Here is a 25420-nt window from a genome sequence, read left to right on the forward strand (position 1 = left end):
AAATAAACATAAATAAATAATTAATAAATAAATAAATAAAAATAAAAATAAAATAAAAATAAAGATCAATTAAAAATAAATAAGAATGAATAAATAAAAACGTGAAATAAAAAGAAAAAAAACCAAAAAATAAGGCAAAATAAAGATAAAAAAATAAATAAACAAAAAGTAATACAAATCTTACTTTCTTATTCTTCTTACCAAGATTGTTCCCATTCTTTTTATTATGGGGTCGCCCAGTTTCGGATGTATGACCAGTTTCCATCTATTTCTTTATCATTTGGTCTTATGCCCTCATCAATTACCTTATGCATCGTAAGTCTCTTCCTTCACACAGGTCCATCCATTTCTTTCTTGGTTCTCCCACTTCTTTTTCTTATTCCATTTGCCAACCTCCACTCCCATAGTATAGTCTCCCAGCGTGGTTCCCTCATCTACCTACAACAACAGGGTCCCTGTCCATACCATCTCAGCCTCCCCACCTGCCACTTTCTTTGATACTTCCACCACCTTAGGTTGACCCCCTTAGTTATTGTAGTCATTTCTGATCCATATCCACTCTTGTTACCCCAGACAATCCACTAAGCATTTCTCATTTCTGCCACGGCCATCATCTTCTTCTGTTCTGCCTTTTCTCATGCTTGCTGTTTCCGTACCATACAGCATTGATGTTCTTACCACAGGTCTTGCGAAATTTCTCCACTTTAAACCTAAGCGGCACTCTTTTGTTTTTCACAAAGAAACTTACCCGAGGTCCGCTCGCTCCAGTTGTTGCACCAAGCCTTGCCTGGTACCCGATGTTTTAGCACACACGCTTCTTCCAACTTACCTTCCCCCACGACGTTAACAAAAGATACCCAAATTACTTAAAACCTTATCAAACTCCTCCTTATTTGCTCTCCCACCACCCAAGCCTGAATACTTACTCTATCAATCCCCCTCAGTGGTGGTACACAAATAATTATTTGTCGTTGGATTCATACTTATTATTCTCATTCCACTGTCCTTTCCCCAGACTACTTGTCTCCATCCTTCCATTCCAATCCACTTCCAGGATAATAATTTATATATTTTTAGTTAATTTTTTACTTTGTATTACTTTTTACAAACACCAAAAATAAAAAGTTAATACAAATAAAAATTAAAAATTAAAAAATAAAAATATAAATAAATATTGAATAAAAAATTAAAGAAGAAAAACAAAAAAAAATTATCAATAAGGAAATAAATAAATAAATAAAACAAAATAGATAAAAAATAAAAACCAAAATTAAGAAATAAAACAAAAATTACAAAAATAAATAAAAAATATTAAATTAAAAAAAGTAAAAAATGATAAAAAATGAATAAATCAATTGAGAAATGAATCCAAATAAAAATTAGCATAAATGAAAGTAAAGGAAAAAAGAAATTAAATAAAAGTAAAAAAATAATTAAAAAATGAATAAATAAAGAATTGAAAATGAATAAATAAAAATAGATAAATGAAAGTTAAAAGGAAAAAGACCATAAAATAAAAATAAATAAATAAAAAGAAATGAATAAATGAAAAACAAATTGAAAAAATAAAAATAAATTAAATTAAAAGAAAATAAATAAAGGGAAATAAAAATAGATAAATAAAAACAAATAAAAATAGTTGAAAGAAAAATAAGTAAAACAAAAATTAAAGAAAAATAAAATTAACAAAAAAAATAAATAAAAAAATAAACAATTAGTGAAAATAAAAAAGATAAATAAATTAAAATAAAACATAAATAAAATATATAGATAGAAATAAAAATAAATAAATAAAAAAAATACAATAAAAAAATAAAAAATTAAAAAAATAAAATAAGGAATAAATAAATATAATAAGAAAATAAAAAATAAAAATAAAAATAAAAACAAATAAAGTACAAAAAATAAGCTAAAGATAAACAAAAAATAAAAAATAAGTAACTGAAAAATAAAATAAAGGGAAAATAAAATAAACTAAAAAAGTAAATAAATAAAAAAAAGATAATTAAATAAATATAAATAAGTAAATAAATATAAATAATATAAAATTAATAACAAAAATATATGTAAATGAATACAAAATAAAAAAAAAATACATAAATATATTAATGAAGTAAAAATAAAAAATAAATAAAAATAAATGAATAGAAATAAAAGAAAATCAAATAGAATAAAAAAATATACAAGATAAATAAAAATGAAAATAAAAAAAAATACAAATTAAAAAATGTTTAAAAAAAAATAAAAATAAACAAAGATAAATAGGAATAGCAAATACATAAAAAAAATAAAAAAAAGGTAAAAATAAAAAATAAAAAAAAAAATGAATCAAAAAATTGAATAAAAATAAAAAATAAAAATAAAAAATAGATAATAAAAAAACAAATATAAACTAAAGAAAAATAAATAAATTAATAATAAATAGAAATAAATAAAAATTAAATAGAAATAAAAATGAATAAAAAACTATGAAAATGGAATAAAAAGAAGTGAAATAAAAATGTTAAATAAAAAATGATTTTAGACTAAGTAAAACTATAAATAAAGAAATAAAAATAAATAAATGAAAGTAAAAATAAATACAAAATTAAAAAAATGAATAAACATAAATAAAGGAAAATACACGAATAAAAATCAAAGTAAAATTATAAGAATAAAATCAATAAATAACATAGAAATAAAGGAACAAAATAAAATAAATTAGTGAAACAAAAATTAAATAAGGTTTTTTTTTTTTTTAAAAAATAAAATAAATAAAGAAAAATAAAAGTCAAAACAACAATAAATGAATTCAAATTAACTAGATAAATAAACAATAAATAAATGAATAAAAATAATAAAAAATACAAAAAACAAAAACGAAAAAATTAAAGTAAGTTAATTTAAAAAATAAAATAAATTAAAAAAATTAAATAGAAGTAATAATAAAAGTAAAAATAAATAAGTTATAAATAAGAAACAAAAAAAATTAGGAATAGAAATAAATAAAATATATAAAAATAAAGAAAAATGAATAAATTAAAATTGGATTATAAAAAATTAAAATGAAAAATATATAAATAAAATAAAAATAATAAAAAATCAAATAAAAAGATAAAAAATTAATAAAAAAAGAAAAAAAGAAATAAAAATAAAATAAAATATATATAGATAAATAGATACAAAACAAAAAATATTACAACGAAATAAATTAATAAATAAAAATAAAAAAAAGGAAAGAAAAAAAGAAAAACAAAATAAATAAAGAAAAATAACTAGGTAAACAAAAGTAAATAGATGAAATAAAAAATAAGAATAAAAAATAAAATAAAAAATAAATCAACCTATTAAAATAAAATAAGCAATAGAAATAAGAAAAACGAAGAAAAATAAATTAGTAAAACGAAAAAATAAAGATAAAATATAATATAAATAAATAAAGAAATAAAAATAAAAATATAAATATATATAAAATACAAAATATAAAAATCAAATAAAATTATATTAATAGTTATAAGAAAATGAAAATAAATAAAAAAATTAATAAATAAATACAAATAAATAAAAATGAGTAAAAAAGGAATAAAAAAAATAAAAAACTAATGATTAAAAAGAAATTAATTAATATAATCATATAAAATAAAAACTAAAAAAAAATAATCAATGGAAAAAAAGAAAAAGAAAAATAAATCTAAAAATAAATAAAAATCGATAAATATAAATAAATAAATATGAATGAAAGTAAATAAATCATTACAAATACAAATAAATAAAAATCATATATAGAAATAAATAGAAATAAAAATAAATACAAATTAATAAAAATGAATAAATAAATAAAAATAATAAAAATATATAAATAAATATTAGAAATAAATGAATAGAAATAAATAAAATAAAAATAAATAAATAAAAATAGATAATAAATAAAAGTAGTAATAAAATTAGTTTGATAACAAAATAAAAAATAAATAACGTAAATAGATGAAGATAAAAAATAAATAAATAAATGATATTAAGATAAATAAATAATAATAAATGAATAAATAAAAACAAAAAAAAATAAATGAATAAAAATTACATTATAAAATTAAAATATAAAAAAAGATAAATTAAAGTAAATAATAATATTGATAAATAAATAAATATTAAATACACAAAACCAAAATAAATATTAAAGAATAATTATATAGAAAATATAAACTTAGATGAGTTAATAAAAATGAAAAAAAAATAAAATTAAATAAATAAAAATGAATAAATAGAAATAAATAAATAAAAAAAATAAAAAACAAAAAAAAATTATGTAAATAAATAAAAATTGAGTAAATAATAAAATTATATAAATAAATAAATAAATAAAAATAAATAAATTGATAAAAAAATAAAAAATAAATGAACAAATAAATAAATGAATATAAATAAATACCATGAAATAAATATAAATATAAATAAATAAAAATAAATAAAAATAAACATAAAGAATTAAAAATAATGAGAATGAATAAATAAAAATGAATAAAAACAAAAAAAAACCAAAAAAAAACCAAAAAATAAGCAAATAAAAATAAATAAATAAATAAAAAGTAATACAAATAAAAAATTAATAAAAATATATAAATATATAAATAAATAAATAGATAAAAACAAATATCAATAAGAATAAATAAATAAATAAAAATAGATAAAAAATAAAATAAAATAAGAATAAACAAAAATACAAAAATAAATAAAAATATTAAATAAAAGTAAAAATAATAAAAAATGAATAAATAATTGAAAATGAATAAATAAAATAGATAAATTAAAGTAAAGAAAAAGAAATAAATAAATAAATAAATAAAAATAAATGAATAAATGAAATAAATGAAAATAAATAATTAAATAGAAATAAATAAATGAATAAAAAATAGATAAATAAAAACAAATAAAAATAGTGAAGAAAAATAAGTAAAAATAAAAATAAAATAAAAATAAATAATAAAAAAAATAAATAAAAAAATAAAAATAAGTGAAAATAGATAAATAAATTAAATAAAACTAAATAAAATAAAAAACACAAATAAAATATATAAGAAAATAGATAAATAAATAAAATAACAAATAAATAAATAAATAGAAATAAATAATAAATAAATAAATAAATAAATAAATAATAAACATATAAATAAGAATAAATATATAAAATAAGAATAAAAATAAATAAATAAAAATAAATAAGTACAAAAAATAAGTAAAGATAAAAAATAAAAAATAAGTACTGAAAAATAAATAAAGGAAAATAAATAATTAAAAGTAAATAAATAAAAAAAGATAATTAAATAAATATAAAATAAGTAAATAAATAAATAAATAAATATACAATTAATAAAAAAAATATATGTAAATGAAGAAATAAATATACATAAATATACTATGAATAAAAAAATAAAAATAAATAAAGATAAATGAAATAAAATAGAAATAAATAGAATAAAAAATATACAAGAAAATAAATAAATGAAAATAAAAAATACAAATAAATGTTTAAAAATAAAATAAATAAAGATAAATAAGAATTGAAATACATAAAAAAATAAAAAAAGTAAAATAAAAAATAAAATGAATAAAAATGAATAAAAATAAATAAATAAAAATAGATAATAAATAAAAAATAAATATAAATAAAGAAAAATAAATAAATAATAATAAATAGAAATAAATAAAATTAAATAGAAATAAAAATGAATCAAAAAATATAGAAAAAGAATAAGAATAAATAAAATTAAAAAATAAAAATGATTTTAGCTAAGTAAAACTATAAATAAAGAAATAAAAATAAATAAATAAGTAAAAATAAATACAAATAAAAAAATGAATAAACATAAATAAAGGAAAATACACGAATAAAATAAATTAAATCATTAAGAATAAATCAATAAATAACATAGAAATAAAAGAAAAATAAATAAATTAGTAAGAAAATAAATAAGTAAAAATAAATAAATAAAGAAAAATAAATTAAAACACATAAATGAATTCAAATTAATAGATATAAAAATAATAATAAATAAATAAAAATAATACAAATACAAAAAATAAAAAATAAATAATTAATTTATTTATAAATAAATAAAATAATTCTAAATAGAAATAATAATAAATAAAAATAAATAATTATAAATAAATAAATAAAAAAATAGGAATAAAAATAAATAAAATATATAAAATAAAGAAAAATGAATAAATAAAATTGATTATAAAATAAATGAAAATATATAAATAAATAAAAATAATAAAAATAAATAAAAAAACAAAAAGATAAAAATAATAAAAAAAGATAAATAAACAAAATAAATATATATAGATAAATAGAAAAAAAATATACAACTAAATAAATTAATAAATAAAAATAAAAAAGGAAGAAAAAATAAAAATAAATAAATAAATAAAAATAACTAGATAAACAAAAGTAAATAGATGAATAAAAATAAGAATAAAATAAAATAAAATAAATAACTATAAATAAATAAAAATAGAAATAAGAAAACTAATAAAAATGAATTAGTAAACGAAAATAAAGAAATAAAAATAATAAATAACATAAGTAAATAATAAATAAATAAAGATAAATAAATAAAAATAAATTAATCAAAATAAATAAATTAATAAATATAGATAAAGGTGAATAAATAAAAATAAACAAATAAATATATATAAAGCCTTAAAAGTTAATAAGAAAAATAAGTAAAATAATTATAAATAAAAATAAAAATAAAGAAAATAAATAAATGAAAATATATAAATGAAAGTAGAAATAAAAATAAATGAAAATAAATATAAATAAAAAGGAAAATAAATTATAAATAATAATGAATATATAAAAACAAATAGATAAATAAAAATAAATAATAAGAATAAACATAAATAAAAAAAAAAAAATAAAAATAAATCAATAAATGGAAAAAATAAAGATAAATAAGAAGATAAATAAAAAAAATAAAACTAAATAAATAAAAATAAAATGAATAAATCGAAATAAGTAAATAAAGGAAATAAAAAAATAAATAAATGAATAAATAAAATTAATTAATAAAAATAAATAAGTAAAACTAATAAAATAAAAAAAAATAAAAAAAATAAAAAAAATAAATAAAAAATGAAAATAAATAAAGATAAATAAAAATAATAAATAAATAAATAAAAGTAAATGATTAAATTAGACTAAATAAATAAAAAAATAAATAAATAAATGAAAATAAATAAAAATATAAAATAGAGAAAAAATATAAAAATTAATAAATAAAGAAACAAATGAAAAATAAAGAAAAAAAATGATATAAAATAGATAAATAAAAGTAAAGCAAAATACAAATGAAAAATTAATAAATAAAAAATAAATAAATAAATGACAGAAAATAATAGTATAAAAAAAATAAATGACAAATGAATAAAAAAAATAAAAAAATAAATAAATACAAAACACGTGAAATAAATAAATAAAAATAAATAAGCATTGAAATAAAAATAAAATAAATAAAAATATAAGTAAATTAAATAAATAAAATAAAACAAAGATAAATAAATAAAAAAAATAATTAGATAAATAAAAATAAAACAAAAATAACTAATAAAAATAACTAAAGAAAAAAATAAAAATAAATAAAAATAGCAATAATTAAATAAATAGAAAATAAATAAAAGTGATTATATTAATAAAAACAAATAAAAATAAAATAAATAGAATAAATAAATACAAAAAATAAATATAAAAATAAAAAAGGAAATAAAAATAGATAAATAGAAAATAAAATTAAATAATATAGATAATAAAAAATAAAAAAAAAAAATAAAAATAAAAAAAATTAAAATTAAAACAAATAACAATAAAGAAATAAAAATAAAAATATAGAAATAAATAAAAAAACAATGAATAAACGAAAATAAATAAAAATAAACAAAATAAACAATAAAAATAAATGAATAAATAAAAAAGTAAATAAAAATACAAAAAAGATAGAATAGAAAATAATAGAAAAATAAATAAAAAACAGAAAAATAAATATATGAAGAAAAATAAATAAAAAAACAGAAAAAATAAATAAACACAGAAAAAAAATAAATAAAAATAAATAAAAATAAAAAATATATAAATAAATAAATAAATAAATATAATAAAAATAAATAAATAAATAAATAAAAATAAAATAAATAAATAAAAACTAAAATAATAATAAAAGAATTAAATTAAATAAAGATAAATAAACAAATAAACATAATAAATAAAAGTTAATAAGTAAATAAAAATAAATAATAAATATAAATAAATAAATAAATAAATAAATAATAAATAATAAAATAAATAATGAAAATAGATATAAAAAATAAGAAATAAAATAAATATAAATAAATATAAATATAAATAACTAAATGAAATAAATATAAATAAATAAACAATACACAAAAATGAATAAATGAAAATTAATGAATAAAAATGAATAAACATAAAAAAATATTACAATAACTGAATAAATTAGTAAATAAATAAAAAGGAATAAAAATAAGATAAAGGAAATAAAAATAAATAGAAATAAATAAGCATAAAAAATAAAAGAATAAATAAAATAAATAAAAAGAAATAAAGAATAATAATAAATAAATAAAAACGTAAATAAAAGTAATAGATAAATAAAAATAAATAAAAATAAACAAATTTCCTCAATTCCTCACGGCGTCTTGTTTTCTTCTATACTCTCTCTAGCGATGTCCTATAATCCTCATCTGTAAGACAATTAGTTACTCGAATGCTGGATTTTAAATTCGCCGTAATCCTTAAACTTCCTTGCAATTGTATGAACAAAAGACATGAATTGGCAGATTTAATTGGCTTATATAATTTTTGGTCACGACCTATTATAGTTACTGAATAATATTTACTATAGTAGATTCCAGTCACAGGGCTGGAAACTGTCTCTCATGAGAGTTCACTAGGCAGGATGTGTGTTACTCTTTCAAACGTATATCCTAGGAGAGGTGGAACACAACCTGCCCGTGTGAACTCTCGAGAGAGACAGACTTTCCAGCCTCGTGATTGGCTTATCAACAGCCAATAAGGAGCGTCAAATGTACGGTTGATGTGAATCTACTATAGTAATAGTAGCTCTAAATGGTTTTGCTGAACAGTGTAATATACTAAGAAACCTTTCATAGGGAGACTAAAACTATTCATGGGTCAATCAGCATCTTATTTCGCAACGTAACGACAATGTGTACTTTAAATTAGTAATATGCTAACATGTGTACTGAAGACTTAAAACTACGAGGAGGAGACTATCATAAACTAGAACCTCCCCCACAGCAATAGTTACATAGCAAAAGTAACTAACCACACGTAGGCCTAGGATAAACTCCGATTTACAGAGTAAGTTGAGGGAAAAGGATATCTGCAAATGGAATGAAACTTTTGCTACATAACTTAAACCGGGTAAAGTACCACTACTGGAACCTGTACTTAATCAGCAAAGAAGGGATTTCGAAAGTTTGGATAGACTATGACGATGTTTTGGAGAGAGAGGAGAGAGAGAGAGAGAGAGAGAGAGAGAGAGAGAGAGAGAGAGAGAGCAGGACGGATTCACCACCTTTTGGAGAAAGAAATACGTCCTCAGTGATTGCTTTCCTGTCGGTCATGACTGTTAAATACCGTTCTTATCAATTTTAGATCATTATAATAATATAACCGAGATTATTTATGCCAGCTAACGAGTTACATAACTCCATTTACCATTACGGTAATATCTAAGATTATTACATCTGAACTAGAAACCATTCGCAAACCCATGAAAATATAAATATACTCTACGTTATGGGCAATTTTAGACGCACTAAAACATTACTGAAAAAGCCGAGGACTTTGTTTTTTTCAAGACTCCTAAATTAAGCAAATGAAATTCGTATAAAAAAGTTATTGGTGGAAAAACTCATACAAAAACAAAATGGCTCTCTCAAGTCTCAATCCGTACTAGACTACTGTCACTAAGTCCCATACACGGGAGGGTTGGGGGCGGGGGCGGCGGGCGGGAGAGAGAATTATGTACTACTTGTGGCAGACCATGCAAGTTCACAAGGTAAGATATAATCATATATATACCGTTGTTTATTAGGCCCACGCTATCATCTCATACATCACAAGGAACAATGTTAGCACTAGACTTGAATAAAATAACTATTCTATACTATTTGCCTTTCGTATTATAATAAAGTCTATTAATTGCAGCTGCTAGATAGACCAGAGTATGAGGTATGGTTTGTGCATATTTTAGGTCTAAATTAACTGAGTGAACAGAATTTTTTAACCGGGAAGACAAGTTACTTGAAGAATAAACCTAATAAACCTAAGCTTTAACTTGGTTTCGTTAACTCGATGAACCACACTTTCCTATTAAATCTTGGGTTATATCCTACTTAGGGTTCATTCCTTAACATTACTGACTGCCAAATTGCTCAAAGCACTTCCAGTTGTAGTCTTATTATAGCCCTTCCTGACAAGCATTTTCACTTAAGACTTTAATGATACCGTTTCCAATCCCGTGGGACTAGAATTTGGATATACACTTTCTAGACCGAAGTCAGATATTATGATTTTTTGAAGCAACCAGATAACTAAATCGATTTTAAATGACGACATCGTCTCTCTCGGCTAAAAACACATAATAGACAACTTAGATCGAGAGAAATTGTGCAGAAAAGAGCAAAAAACTTCTGAAAGAAAAATGGAATGAGCTAGATCAAGAGAAGGCATTCCAGTGGTGACAGCAAACCTGAGGCGAGAATAGCAAACTAAAAATTGTAAATTGTTACACTTACACCGTTAGGTGATGACTGTTACTGAACTGGGTGAGGTTATTTCCTTAAAATCCAAAAACGAAGGTCACACGAAAGCTTCATCGCGAGTGGTCTTTGAGTCAAAGAGACAAGTGAAAAGGATTTATTCACTCATCTTAGTCAAGTGTGAAATATGGAAGCCAATGCCTGAATCCTTTGAAATGACACAGAAAACGCATAAAATGCCAGAAATTACAAGTGATAAAGTAATAATGAAGAACTAAAAGTCTCGGCTTTACTCAAACAGCACAAGACTTGATTAAACTTTATAAATAAAGATGAAAAAATAAATAAAAATGAAAAAATAAAAAAATAAATAAAAATAAATAGATAAAAATAAATTAATAAATAAAAAAATAGTAAATAAAATATAAAAAATGAATTAATGAATATATTACACAATAAATAAAAATAAATAAATAAGAATAAATATAAAAAATAAAAATAAAAAATTGATAATTAAGCAAATAAATATAAAGTATAAATAAATAAAGTAAATAAATAAATAAATAAAAATAAATATATATAAAAATAAAAAAAATAATAATTAAAAATAAATAAATAGAAATAGAAATAAATATAAAAGTAAAATAAATAAAATAAAAATAAGTACAAATAAATAAATAAAATAAAAATAAAAATAAATAAAAATGATAAAAATAAATAAAAACATAAAATATAAATATGTATAAAAAAATAAAATAAAGAAAAATAAATGAATAAATAATAAATCAATGATTAAAAAAACAAATAAAAATAAACAAACAAAAGATAAATAAAACAATAATAAATGAATAAATAAATAAAAAATAAATTGATAAAAAATAAAAATAAAAATTAATAAAAAAAAAATAAAAATATAATTAATGAATAAATGAAATAAAAGTAAAAAAAAAAATAGAAATATATAAAAATAAAATAATATAAAAATAAATAAAAATAAATAAGAATAATAAAATAAAGAAGTAAAAATAATCAATAAATAAATGAAATAAATATAAATAAAAAAATGAAAAAATTAATAAAAATGAAATAAAGAATGAAATAAAAAAATACTAAAAAGAATAAATAAAAATAAAAATAAATAATAAATAAATGAAAAAATAAATAACAGTATATAAAAATAAATAAAGAATAAATAGAAAATAACATAAATAAAAAATTTAAAAAAAATAAATAAAAAAACAAAATAAAAATAAATAAACAAATAAATAAATAAATAAAAAAATATAAATCAATAAAAATAATTAATAAATATATAAATAAAACATAAAATAGATAAATAAATGAATTTTAATAAATAAATATATATTAATAGAAAAATATTAAACAATAAATAAAATAAAATGAAAATAGAAATAGATAATTAATAAATAAAAAATAAAGAAAATACTATTAAGTAAATAAGAGTAAAAAAATGAATAAATAACATTAAGTAATGAAATAAATTTAAGTAAATAAAAAAATAAAAAAAATAGATAAAAATAAATAAACAAATACAATAAAATTAATAAATAAATAAAAAAATAGATAAAAAATAAATAAACACAAATACAATAAAATAAATAAATAAATAAAAATGGAAAAATAAATATATATAATAATAATAATTAGATAAACAAAAATAAATAAAAAAAAAAATAAAAATATATAAAAAAAGAAATACAATTTAAATGAATAAAATCAAATAAATATATAATAAATGAAAATACATAATCAATAAAAATAAATAAAAATAAATGAAAAAATAAATAAAAATAAATAAATGAATATATATAAATAAATATAAATAAAAAATAAAAAATAAATAAGAATAAATATTAATAAACAAATAAAATAAATAAATATAAATAAATAAATTAAAAAATAAAAAATAGGAATAATAAAAAAAAAAAATAGAAAAATAAATAGAATGAAAATAAAATAAATAAGTAAATAAGAATAAATGAACTGAATAAAAATAGATAATAAAAATAAATGAGTAAATAAAAATAAGTAGACTAATAAAAATGGATATATATAACTAAATAAAATAAAATCATAAAAACTGAATAAATAAAAATGCATTCATAAAATAAATAAATAGAAATAAAAATCAAATAAAATAAATAAAATAAAAAAATAAATAAATAAAAAAATAAAATAAAGATATATAAATAAAAACAAATAAAGAAAAATAAATAAATGAAACTTAATAAGTAAATAGAGAAGTAAATAAAAATAAAATAAAGAAAATAAAAAAATAATTGAAAATAAATAACTAAATAAAATTAGTGAAGAAAAAAAAATAAAAAATAAAAAAGAAAAATTATTAAGGAAAATAAAGTATTAGAACATAAATAAATATAAATTAATTTAAATGAATAAACGATCAATATAAATAAATATATCATAAAAAATTAAAAAAAATAAAGAAAACCAAATAAAGATAAATGAATAAAAATTAATAAAAAGTAAATAAACAAATTTAAAATTAAAAATAAAAAAAATAAATGTAAAAAGTAAATAAAATTAACTAAATATAAATAAAGAATGAATGAACCATTAGATTTAAAAGAAATAAATTAAATTGAAACAAAATAAAAAAAATATATATAAGTTCCATCCGAAAGAATAAAATTAAAATTAAACAAAAATAAAAATAAATAAAAATAGAAAAATAAAATAAATAAAATAGATAAATGAATAAAATAAAAGAAAAGAAAATTCAAATGAATGAAATTCAAGAAAAAAAAAAAAAAGATAAAATAAAATTAAAAAAAATAAAATAAATATAAAAAAAATTAAAAAAATAAATAATAAGAAATGAAAAAAAACTAATAATAACATAAGTAAATAAAAAAATAAATATGAAAGAAATCAAAAATAAAAAAATAAATAAAATGCAATAACAATAAAAATAAAAATTTTAAATTTTTAAATAAATATTAAAAGAAATAAATAAAGAAAAAAGAAAAATAAAAAAAATGAATAAAAAAAAATAAAAATAAATAAATAAAATAAAAATAAACCAAAATAAATTAAAACCAAATAGATAAAAAAGGATAAATAAATAGAAATAAAAATAAATATATAAACGCAAAATAAAAATAAATAACTAGATAAAAATAAATAAATAAAGAAAGATAAAAAATAAATTACTTATGAAAAACTAAATAAATCAAACACTATAAATAGACACCTAAAAACAAAAAAAAAAAAAAATCAATAGAAGTAAATAAAAACAATAAAAAAATTAAATACAAAAAAATAAAAAAAATTATAAATATAAGATTAAATATAAATAAAGAAAATATAGAAAATAACAATAATGAAATAAAAACATACAAAATATAAAATAAAAAAAAATAAATAATTGAATAAATATATAAAAATAAAAAAATAAATTTTAAATAAATAAATACATATAAAACCAAATAAAATAATAATAAATTAATTAAAAAGAGATATAAATAAACAAATAATAAAAATATAAAAATAAATAAATAAAAAATTAATAAATAAAAGAAAAATATATCAAAATAAATAAATAACAAAAAATTAACCGAAAATAAATATAAATAAAAAACAAATAAACAAATACAAAAATAAACAAAATAAATAAATAAAAAAAGAAAAAAAATAATGAAAGAATAATAAATGAAAACATAAATAAATAAATAAGAAATAAATACAAATAAATAAATAAAAATAAAAATAAATGAAAATGAATAAAGAATAAATAGAAAATAAAAATAAAATAAATAAATAAAAATAAATTAAATAAATAAAAATAAATAAAAATAAAAAATAAAAAAAGTAAATAAAAATAAATAAAAATAAATAAAAATAAGTAAATATAAATATAAATAAATAAAAAATTAATAAATATACCAAATAAAAAAAGTAAGAAAAATAAAGAAATCATCAAAAATACAATAAAAATAAAAAGTAAAAATAAAGTAAAAATAAATAAAAAAATAACAAATAAATAAATGAATCAATAAAAAAATCATGAAAAAAATAAATAAATAAAAATAAACAAATGAATAAAAATAAATAAAAATAAATAAATAAGTAAAAATAAATAAAATAAATGAAAAATAAATAAACTAAATATAACCAAATAGATATAAAATATAAATAAGAATAAATAATATAAATAAAAAATAAATGAACAAATAAAAAAATAAATAATAAAAAAAATAGTAAAAATAATAAATAAACAAATAAATAAATAAAAAAAGAATAAATAAAAAAAAGAAATTAAATGAATAAAAATAAAAAAAAATAAATAATGGAAAAAAATAAAAAAATAAAAAATAAAAAAATAAAAAAATAAGTAAAAAAAAGAAATAAAGAAAAACATGAAAACTAAAGATCAGATAAATAATAATAAATAGAAATAAATAAATAAAACAAAATAAGTAAAAAGAAAAAAAAATACAATTAAGTCAAATAAATAAAGACATAAAAATAAAAAATAATAAAATTAAAATAAGTAAAAATGAATACAAATAATAAACATGAAATGAATAATAATAAAATAAAATAAATTAAATAAAAATATTACTAAATAAAAAGAAATGAAAAATAAATCAAATAAAAATAAAAATTAAATAGATAAATTGATAAAAAAAAAATTAAATAAAAATAAATAATAAATTAATAAATAAATAAATGAAAATAAATATATGAATAAATAAGTAATAAATAAGTAAAAATTGATAAAAATAAATAAAAAATAAATAAAAAAAAATAAAAAAATATATATTTAAAGAAATAAAAATTGAAAAAATCAAATGATAAATAATATATATAAAACATAAACGAATAAATAAAAAAAATATATAAAATACAAAAATAAAAAAGTAGAAATAAATAAATAAATAAAAACAAATAAATAGAAATATAAAAAATGTAAAAATTAAAAAGTATAAATAAATAAATAAATAAAAATAAATAGATAAAAATAAATAAAACTAAAAAGATATAAATATAATAAATAAATATATAATCATATTAATATCTTAAACAATAAATAAAAATATATGAAAAATTAAAATAGATAAATAAATAAAAAAGAATTAATTAATTAATAAATAAAATGAATAAATAAAAAATAAGAAAATAAAATAAATAAATATATAAAATTAAGTAATTAAATGAATTTAAGTAAATAAATGAAATTATATAATAAGTAATAAATAGATAAAAATAAATAGATAAAAATAAATAAATGAACAAAATAAAATAAAAATAAACAAATAAATACATAGAAATAAAAATAAAAGAAAATATAAATAAATATAAATGAAAATAAATTCAATAAATGTAAATAAAAAGAAATAAATAAAAATAAATTAAAATGAATGCAAGAAAATTAATAAAAAGAAATAAATAAAATAAAAAAATGAAAATGATTAAATCAATAAAAATTAATTAAAAATAAATAAATAAATAAGTAAAAATAGTTAAATATAATAAATATAAATAATATATAAAGAAAAAATAATGAATTTTTTAAAAATAAATAATAAGTAATAAACAAAAATAAATAGATAAAAATAAAACAATAATTGAAAATAAATAACTAAATAATAAAATAAAGAAATAAATAAATAAAAATAAATAAAAATAAATTATGAAAAATAAATAAAAATAAATGAAAATAATAAAAATAAAATAAAAAATAATACATAAGTAAATAAAAAAATAAATAAAATAAATAAAAATAAAGATAAATAAAATAAATATATAATAAATAAAAAATAAGTATATAAAAGAAAACAATTGAATATAAATAAATAAAAAGAAATGGGTAAAAATAAAAATAAATAAATAATAATAAAAATAAAGATAAATAGATATATATAAATAAATAAGTAAATATAAAGTAATAAAAATTAAGATAGATAATAATAAATAAATAAAATAAAAATAATTAAATCAAAAATAAAAAAGAAATAGAAATAATCAATCAATCATTTGAAATAAATAGATAAATAAAAAATAACCTATATAAAAATAAAAATAAAGACAAATAAAATAAAAAAGATTAATATAAATAAAAAATATAGATAATAAATAAAAAATAAAAATAAAATTATGAAATAAATAAAGAAATAAAACAATAAATACACAAATAAAAAAGTAAAAATAAATAAATAAATATTAAATAAATAAATAAAAAAAATAAAAAAGAATGAATAAATAAATACACAAAAAAAGATAAATAAATAAATTAATTAAATACAATAAATTATATTAATATAAAAAATAAATATTATTAAACATTAAATAAAAAATATATAAAAATAAAAATAGATAAATAAAATAATATTTAAAAAATAAAATTACATTAAATATAAAAAAATAAATATGAAATAAAACATAAAAGAAAAAAAATTAAAAATTAAGTAATTAATATGAATTTAGGTAAATAAATAAGAAATTATATAAATAAATAATAAATAAATGAAATAAATAAAATAGGTAATAAATAGATAAATAAATGAACAAATAAATGAAATAAAATAAACCAATAAATAAATATAAATAGAAAAATAAATATAAAATAAATAAATAAATAAATATGATATACTATAAAGAATGAAATAAATAGAATGAATACATGAAAAAATAAATAAATAAAAAAGAAAATAAATAAATCATAAAGAATTAATAGATATTAAATAAATGTAAAAATAAACAGTAAATAAAAATAAATTTAAAAATTTAAAATAAATAAAATAAATAAAATAAATAAAATAAAAATAAGTAAAAAAAAAAAAAAAAAAAATAATGAACTAATTAATATTATAAATGAAATAATTAAATAAATAAATAAAACCTACAAAAATAATAATAAAAAATAATAATAAATAAATCATAAAAAAAATAATAAATAGAAATAAACATAAAAAAATAAATAAGTAAATCAATAAATAGAATTAATAAATAAAAATAAAAAAAAAAAAAAACAAATTGAATGAAATAAATGAATAAGATAAATAAATAAAAAAAAAACAAAAAAACAAATGGAATGAAATAAATGAAGAATAAGATATATTATATAAATAAGAAGAGACAAATAATAATAAATGAATAAAAAATAAACTTATAAAAATACTTCTATGAAAATAATAAATAATTAAAAAATAAAATAAATAAAAATAATAAAAATTATAAATAAATAAATAAAAATAACAAAAATAAGAAAATAAGCAAATAAGTAAAGTAAATAAAAATAAATGATATAAATAAAGGAAATAAAAAAAATATATAAAGAAAATATAAATAAATAAAATAAAATTAATAAAAAAATTAATAAATAGTCAAATAAAAAAAATAAATACAAATAAAAAATAGTAAGATAAATAGCTAAATAAAAAAATAAAGAAAAACAAAAAAATAAAAATAAATATTAATAAATAACAAATAAATTAATAATTAAATAAAAATAAATAAATATAAATAAATTTAAATAAAAGCATATAGTTAATAAATATAATCAGAAAAAACAAATAAAACAAAGAAAAAAATAAAAAAATATAAATAAAAATTAAATAAAAATAAATGAGAAAAAATAAATCTAAAAAAATAGAAATGATAAAAATAGGATAAAAATGAAATACAAAATAAGATAAATAAAAATAAACAATTAAATAAAATAAAATAAAAATAAAGTAAAGAAAATAAATAAAATAAATAAAATAAATAAAAGGAAATAGAAATAAATAAAAATAATAAAATAAAAATAAATAGATAATTAAAAAAAATAAATAAATAAAAAAAATAAATATTAGAAATTAATAAAAATAAAAATAAATGAAAAATAAAAATAAATATAAATTAATAAAAATAAAATAAATAAATAAAAAATCATTAAAAAATAAAAAAATATAAAAATAAAAAAATAAAAGAAATAAAACGAAATGAAAAAAAAACAATAATACTAAGAAATAAAAAAATAAAACTAAATAAAAACAGAAAAAAAAAAAACAAAATCAATTAAAAATTAAAATAAAAAATATATATAAAAAAATAAGAAATGAAAGGAAATGAAAAAAAAACATTAAACATAAGTAATAAAATAAATAAATAAAAACAAAAATAAAAAGAAATATAAAAATAAAAAAAGATAAAAATAGAAATAAATAAATAAATATTTAATAAAGAGTAAATAAATAAAATCAATGAATATAAAGAAATAAAATAAATAAAAAATAAAATAAATAAATTAAAGAAACAAATAAATAAAAATGACATAAAAAAAACAAAAATAAAATATAGTAAATAATATAAATAAAAATAATAAAAATGAAATAAATAAATAAATATATATAAATAAATAAGTAAATAAATAAAAATCAATGAATATAAAGGAAATAAAAATAAATAGATTAAAAAATAAATAAATTAATAAACAAATAAAATGAAAAATAGACATATAAAAAAAAACAATAAAACCTAGTAAATAAATAAATAAAATAAATAAAATAAAAGATAATCAAATAATAATAATAGAAATTAATAAAATAAATATATAATAAATAAATAAGGTAAATAAATAAAATCAATGAATATAAAGAAATAAAATAAATAGATAAGATAAATAATTAATAAACAAATAAATACAACTAGACATATAGAAAATAAATAAATAAATAAAAAATTAGGAATAATTAATAATAAAATAAATAAATAATAAAAATAATAACGAAATAAATTAAAAATTAATAATAAATCCAATAAAAATAAATAGATAAATAAAACTACATAATATTAAAAATCGATAACAAAAAGATAAATATAAATAAATAGAAAATACAATAATAAACTGTATATAAAATGAAAATAGAGAAATTAAAAAAAATAATGTAATAAATAAAACAAAAAATATATAAAAATAAATAAACATAAATAAATGAAATTAAAACAAAAACCATAAAAAATAAATTAAGTAACAAAATATAAATAAATATACATATATAAAAATATATACAAAATGAAAAATAAATAAAACAAAACCTAAATAAATAAAATAGATGGGATGAAAATAAAAATAAATAAAAATAAAAACAAAAAATAAAAAAAATATCAATACATATGAAAACAAATGAAAATCAAAATAAAAATAAAAAACGAAACCGAACTGAATAAAAAAATAAAATTAAAATTAAAAATAGGCAACAAAAACGAATAAGAAAAATAAATTAAAGAAATAAATTTGAAAAAATTACAAATTTTTAAAAATTAAAAAAAATAAAAATGGAAAATACTAGAAAAAATAAAATAAAAATAATTAAATAAAACATTAAATAAAAATAAATAAAGATAAATAGTTAAAAAATAAATAAAAAATAAATAATTAATTAAATAAAAATAAAATAAGATAAATAAAAATGAAAATAAATAAAAAAAAAGAAAAATAATTTCAAAATAAATACAAAAATAAAAATAATAAAGAAACATAAAAAATAAAAAATAAATAAAGAAATAAACAAAAATAAAAATAAAAAAAAAATGAAATGAAATACTAAATAAATAAAAATAAAAAAATAAATAAAATAATAAAAAAAAAATAAAAAACAAATTAAAAATGGAAATGAAAAAAAAATGTTAAATAAATAAAAACAAATTAAATGAAATAATAAATAAAAAATAAAAATAAAAATAACAAACTAAAGGAAAATAAAAAATTAAAAAATAAAATAAAAAAAATCAAAATGGAAAATAAATGAAAAAAAAAAGAAATAAAAATAAATACAATAAAAATAAATCAATAAAAATAAAACAAGAAATAAACTAAAATAAAAATAAAAATAAAATGATATATAAAAATAAAAATAAATAAATAAGATAAATAGATGAAATATAAGATACATAAAAATAATAAAAATAACAAAAAAATAAAAATAAATAAAAAGGAAATATATAAAAAATATAAATAATCATACAAATCAAAAATAAATAATAAAAATAAAAAATAAAAAAATAAAATAAAGTAAAATATATAAAAATTAATAAATAAAAAACTATCATGAAAATAAAAATAAAATAAATAAATAAAATAAATAAATAAATAAAAAATAAATAATAAAAATAAATAAAAAATGGAAAATCAATAAAAATAAATAGAAATATATAACATAAATAAAAATTATAAAAAAATAAAAATCAAAATAAAAAATAAAAATAAATGAAATAAATATAAAAAATAAAAATAATAAAAAAATATTTATAATAAATAAAAAAAAATTAAATAAAATAAATGAAAAAATAAATAAAATAAAATAAAAAAATAAATAAAAAAAAATAAAAAAAAATAAATAAAAAATAATTAAATAAATAAACAATAAAAATAAAAATAAATAAAAAATAAACTAAGTAACACATATAAAATAAATATACATATAAAAATAAAATATAAATAAAATAAATGAAATAAGAAAATAAATAAAATAAAAAGAATGAAAATAAATAAATGAAAAATAAATATAAAAAAATATAAATAAATAAAAATAGGATAAAAAAACATAAATAAAAATCAAAAATAAAAACCTAAAATAATATAAATAAATGAATAATAAAAAGAAAATAAAAAATAAAATAAAAATAAAAAAAATAAATTTAAAAACTAAAATAAAATAGGAAATAATAAATGAAAAATAAAAAAAAAAAATAAAAATGAAAAATAAAAATAAATAAAAAATAAATAAAACAAATAAAAATAAAAGAAATAAAAATAAATAATAAAAATAAACTAAATAAAGAATAAATAAAAATAAAAATAAAAAAAAATAAAAAAAAATAAACATAAAAAAAATAAAAATAAAATAAATAAAGTAAATAAAAATAAAATTGAAATAAAGAAAAAATAAATAACGATAAAATAAATAATAAAAAAAAATAATAATAAAATAAAAAATAAGATAAATAAAATAAAAATAAAGGTAAATAAAAAGAAATAAAAATAATAAAAAAATAAAATATAAAAATGAAAATAAATAAAATAAAAATAAAAAATAAGTAAAAATAAAAAAAAGAAAATAAATGAATAATAATAATAAAAAAAATAAAAAATGGAAAAATAAAAAATAAATAAATAAAAGGTAAACTATAAAAGTAAATATAAAAAATAAAAAAGAAAATAATGAAAATTAAAATAAAAAAATAAAAAGAATTCCAAAATAAAAGTAAAAATAAAAAAAAAAATAAAAAATAAAAATAAAAATAAAGTAAAAAAACATAAAATGAATAATAAATAAATAAAAAATAAAATAACTCAATAGAAATAAATATATAAATAGGAATAAATAAGAAATAAATAAAAATAATAAATAAATACAAGTGAATAAATAAAAATAAGTAAATGAAAATACATAAAAATAAATAAATAGATAAAAATAAATGAAAAAGTAGGAATAAATAAAATAAAATAAATAAAAATAGATAAATAAAAAATAAAGATAAAGAAATAAACAAAAAATATAAATAAAAAAAATAAAGAGTAAATATAGATAGAATTAAATTGAATAAATAATAAATATAAATAAATAAATGAAAATAAATATAAACAAAAAAAAAATAAAAAAATAAAAAAATAAAATAACAATAAATAAGAATAAATAAAAATAAATGTAAATAAATAAAAATAAAAATAGATGGAAAACAAATGAAAATAAAATAAGTAAATAAAAAAAAAATAAGTAAACAAAAGTGAATAAATAAATATAAACAAATAAATAAATAAAAATAGATATAAAATAAATAAAAATAAATAATAATAAATAAAAAGACACAAAAAAATAAGAAATAAAAATAAATAAACAGTAAAAAATAAATAAAATAAAAATAAAAAAATAAAAATAAATGAAAATAGATAATTTAAAAATAAAAAAAAAATGAATAAAAATAAATAAAAAAAAATGAAAATAAATACAATTAAGAAATAAAAAACAAATAAATAAATAGAAAATAAAATAAAAATAAATAAAAATGGAATAAATCAATAAAAAATAAATAAATAAATTATATAAAAAAGTAAAATAAAATAATGAATAAATAAATGAAAATAAATAAAAAATAACTAGAAAAAAAATAAATAGATAAATAAAAGTAAATAAATAAAATAAATCATAAATGAAATAAATAGATAAAAATGAATAAGTGAATAAAAATAAATAAATAAATAAAATAATAGATAAATAGAAATAAATAAATAAAATAATAAATAAATCAAAATATATAAAAATAAGCAAATGAAAATATATAAAAATAAATCAATAAACAAAAATAAATCAATAAATATATAAAAAAATAAAAATAAACAAACAAATATATAAAAAAAATAAACAAAAATAATGTTATAAATATATATAAACAAAAATAAATATATAAAATAAAATGAAAGTAAGTAAATAAATGTGAATGAATAAAATAAATGAATAAAAATAAATAAAATAGATAGAAATAATAATAGGAAACTAAATAAATAAAAACAAATAATAATAGATAAAAAAATAATTATAAATAAATAAAAAAAAATAATAAAAAACAAATATAAATAAGCAAAAATAAATAAATACAAATAAAAATAAAAATAAATAAATGAAATGAAAGCAAAAAATGAATAAAAAATAGAAAAATAAATGAAATAAAAAGAAATAAAAATTATAATTATATGAATAAAATAAAAAAATAAAAAAATAAGCAAATAAATAAAAGTAAATAAAAGAAATGAATATAATAAAAAAAATAAAATAAAAAAATATATATCAAAAAAAATAAAAATAAATAAATAAGTAAATGAATAAACAAAAAATAAATAAATAAAATTAAAAAATAATTAAAATAAATAACTAAATAATAAAATAAAGAAAAAATAAAATAAAAATAAATAAAAATAAATAAATAAATTAATGAAAATAAATAAAACAAATAAATAAATATAAATAAATTTAAATGAATAAACATAAATATAAATAAATTTAAACGAATAAAAATAAATATGAATAAATATAATCATGAAACCATAGATAAAAACAAATAAGAATAAATATAAATAAATAAAAAATAAATAAAAATAAATAAAAAAATAAATAGAAATAAATAAATTAAAATATGTAAATAAAAATGAATAATAAAAAGAAAATGAATAAAAAAATTATAAAATAACTAAAAATGAAAATACATAAGAATGAATAGAAATAAATAAATAAGATGAAAATAAGCAAAGATTAACGATATTATATAAAAATGAATAAAAATAAATAAAAATAAAAATATATAAATAAATAAATATAAAAATGAATAAATAAATAAATAAGAATAAATAGATGAATAAATTAATGAATAAGTAAAAATAAATAAAAATAAAGCAAAATAAGTGAATGAAATTAATAAAAATAAATAAATGAAAATAAAAAAATAAATAAAAAAAATAAAAAATAATAAATAAATAAATATATAAAATAAATAAAATAAAAAATTAATATAAATCGAAAAATAAAAAAGGATGAAAATAAAAAAAAATAATTATATAAGTAAATAAAAAAATGAAAATAGATATATATATAAATAAATAAGTAAATGAAAATAAATAAAAAAATAAAGAAATAATAATAATAAATAAATAAATAAAATAAATTAATAAATAATGAAAAAATAAATTAAAATAAATAAATCAATCAATAGAAATAAATAGATAAATAATAAATAATATAAAAAATAAAAATAAAAATAAAAATATTAAAAAATAAAAAAAATAATATAAATAGATATAAATAAAAAATAAAAAAAATTATATAGAAATAAAGATAAATAAAGAAATGATAAATAAATAAATAAAAAAACAAAAAAGTAAAAAATAAACCTAAATGAAAAAAAAATAAAAAAAATAAATAAAAATAAATAAAAATGAATCAATAAATAATATATGAAAAAAGATTGAAATAAATAAATATAAATAAATATAAAATATTCTAAAAAATTAATAATATTAAAACAAGAAAAATATATAAAAAAATATAAAAAATAAAAATAGATAAATAAATATTTAAAAAACAAAAATTATGTAAATAAATAAAAAAATAAATGAAAATATAGATGATAAAAAAATAAATGAAAATAAGTAGATGATAACAAAAATAAATAAAATAACAATTAAAATAAATAAATAGAATAAATAATAAAAATAAAAATATCAATAAATAGAAATTATTAAATAAAAATAAATTAACAAATAAAAGAAATTAAAATAAATGAATAAAATAAAAAAAAATAAAAAAATAATTAAAAAAATCAAATAAAAAGTATATATAAATAAATTTAAATCAATAAATATAAATATGAATAAATATAATCATAAAAAACATAAATACCAAAACAAATAAAAATAAAATAAATATAGATTAGAAACCAAAATAAGTAAAAAATAAATAAATTAAAATTGGTAAAAAAAATGAATAAATAAAATAAATGACAAAAATAAATGTAAAAAAATAAGAAATGATAAAAATAGATAAAATGACAATGTATTAAAATAAATAAAAATAAATAATAAAAAAAATAAAAATAAAAAACTAAATAAAAATTA

This window comes from Macrobrachium nipponense, chromosome 1, assembly GCF_015104395.2.
Source record: "Macrobrachium nipponense isolate FS-2020 chromosome 1, ASM1510439v2, whole genome shotgun sequence".
In the NCBI taxonomy this organism is placed as follows: domain Eukaryota; kingdom Metazoa; phylum Arthropoda; class Malacostraca; order Decapoda; family Palaemonidae; genus Macrobrachium; species Macrobrachium nipponense.